This window comes from Equus quagga, unplaced genomic scaffold, assembly GCF_021613505.1.
Source record: "Equus quagga isolate Etosha38 unplaced genomic scaffold, UCLA_HA_Equagga_1.0 HiC_scaffold_1985_RagTag, whole genome shotgun sequence".
Lineage (NCBI taxonomy): Eukaryota > Metazoa > Chordata > Mammalia > Perissodactyla > Equidae > Equus > Equus quagga.
Genome location: NW_025793050.1, coordinates 12272 through 14913, shown reverse-complemented (window position 1 = coordinate 14913; position 2642 = coordinate 12272). Strand labels below are relative to the sequence as shown.

At 41.0% G+C, this 2642-nt stretch overlaps 1 long non-coding RNA gene across 1 annotated transcript; it reads right to left on the bottom strand.

The window, feature by feature from the left end:
- Positions 1–1358: 1358 nt before the first annotated feature.
- On the bottom strand, positions 1359–2585 carry LOC124232057 (uncharacterized). Its single transcript, XR_006886757.1, has 2 exons — positions 2131–2585; positions 1359–1686 (listed from the first exon to the last, which is right to left on the bottom strand). It is a non-coding gene; the product is annotated as an uncharacterized LOC124232057 (long non-coding RNA).
- Between the last annotated feature and the right edge of the window lie 57 nt (positions 2586–2642).

Genomic DNA, 2642 nt, shown 5'->3' with positions numbered 1-2642 from the left:
GATTGCTAGATTGTATGGGAGTGAAAAGTTCCTTCCAGTTTTGTTACTCTATGTTTTTCTTTCTCATTTTGTGTACTGAAATGTTCTTAATGTATCAAAATCTTATAAGGCCCCAGCACAGTTCCATGCCCATAGTAGATGTTAAATAAATATAAGTTGAATTGAATTAAAAAAGATTAATAGGGAAAATGAGGTAGATTATTTATCTGGAGAGACTTCAGTGCCCTAGGAAAGTTAGTCGGCTCTCTAGATTATCCCAATCACAGGTTTTTAGTGAATACTTACAGATTATTCTGGTTTACGCCTTATTTGCAATTATTGGGTTTTTTTTAGCACAATTATTGGAGGAGGTAGCATATTTTTTTTTTCCTTTTTCTCCCCAAAGCCCCCCAGGACATAGTTGTAGATTCTTCGTTGTAGGTCCTTCTAGTTGTGGCATGTGGGACACCACCTCAGCGTGGTTTGATGAGCAGTGCCATGTCCACGCCCAGGATTCGAAGCAACGACACACTGGGCCACCTGCAGTGGAGCGCACGAACTTAACCGCTCAGCCACAGGGCCAGCCCCGACGAGGTAGCATATTTTTATGTAAGAGTTATTGAGTGATCCCCCATATCTCTTTATCATTCATCTGAAATTATTGTTACAAACTTTTTACTTTGAAATAATTTTAGAAGTAGAAAAAAGTGGCAAAAATAGCCCAGAGAATTCCTATATACCTTAGATCCTGCGTCCCTTTGTTAGCATCTTATGTAACCATAGTGCGGTTATTGAAACCAGGCAGTTGATAGAGTTAATCTAAAGTCTTTATTCGGGTTTCACCCCTGATGTCTTTTTTCTGGTCGAGGATCCAGTCCAGTAGCCCACACTGCATTTAGTTATGGTGTCTCCTTGGTCTCTTCCAATTTATGACAGTTTTTTATCTTTCGTGACCTTGGTACTTTTCCAGAGTACCGGTCAGGTATTTTGCAGAATGTCCCTCAGTTTGGATTTATCTGGTGTTCTTTCATGATTAAATTGAGGGTCAAGCATTTGTGACAAGAATACCTCAGTGGTGAGGTTGTTCCCTTCTCAGTGCATCATATTGGCACATGTGTGATGTAGATAGGTCTTATCGCTGGTGAATGTTAACTTTTGATCTCTTGGTTGAGGTGTCTGACATGTTTCTGTGCTCTAAAGAAAAAAATTTTCCCTTTGTAATTAATGACTCTCATAAGTTTACTGATTGTAGTGCAGATGTTTAAATGAAATGAATATAGAATGTCAGAATCCTTTGAGCCTGACCCTAATTATGAGATCTTTCTTATCTTGGAGGCTTCATTATTATTTGTTAGATCCCAACATAGTAGGGAAGGCTAAAGCTGTAGACTTCTAGAAGAACAGTTATTTGTTCAAGAACTTGTACCTGATCTTGGTCAGTCTTAGTCTTGAATTGTCAACAGCGGAAGCTCTTTGTTCCAATTCTTTTTCTGTGGTTCTGCGATCTGTCTCGCATCTGTCTTCCAGTGGATGACTTTCCATAACTACATTGCGTTTCTTAAGATTCTCCCTAGAGCATTTTTGTAGAAGATTTGTGTGCTTCAGTTCATCACAAGGCAGTTGCTCCAAGTATCCTCTTGTTGACCCACTTCCTAGTCCATACAGCTGAGTGTGTGTGTTCTCTTTGTAGACTATGCTGATGAAGTGCTGGAGATATTACATAGATACATAGACACATATAAATTGTCTCTATTTTCAAACTGTATATCCCTTTAATATCCCAACAGGAGTCAGTTGGAAGATATATATGTGGCCTGTCTCCCTCCCCCTCATCCCCCTCCAAAGCTCGTAAGCTCCTTAGAAGCAGGGAACAGATCTCTTTTTGTTTACCAGTCACTTGCTTGGTGCTTGGCATACACAAGGCACTCCATAAATATTTGAGAATAAAAGAATATCATATGTGCATCTTGTTAACTGGTTTTAGGAATTACCAGACTATTGGAAACATCTTTCCACATTAACACAGCTATGTAATCATCATGGTATTCCACTATAGTCATGCCTTGCTTAACAATGGGGATACGTTCTGAGAAATGTGTCAGTAAGTGATTTTATCATTGTGCAAACATCATAAAGTGTACTTTCACAAACCTAGATGGTCGAGCTGTTGACACGAATAATCAATAATCATTCTACAGCGGGGAGTTTTATTCGAGCCAAGCTGAGGACTGCAGCCTGGGAGTGCAGCCTTCGTAAGTGCTGTGATGAAGAGTGATTTTTCAGCACCATTATATACCATTTCCAAACAGACATACATCAAGTGTGACAGGGGTACATTCTTTCAAGGGTTCAAGGAGATACTTTCTTATAGATTAGTACATACACAGTGGGTCAGCATGACCCCAGTGTCATGGGAAAGAACACTTATCTTCAAAAAGTACTGGTGTCATAAGAAGAGAGGCATTGGTTCTTACCTTCAAAGAGTACATTCTGGGGCCGGCTCTGTGGCTGAGTGGCTAAGTTCGCGCACTCCGCTGCGGCGGCCCAGGGTTTGGATCCTGGGCGCAGACATGGCACCGCTCATCAGGCCACGTTGAGGCAGCGTCCCACATCCCACAACTAGAAGGGCCTGCAACTAAGATATACACCTGTGTACGGGGGGG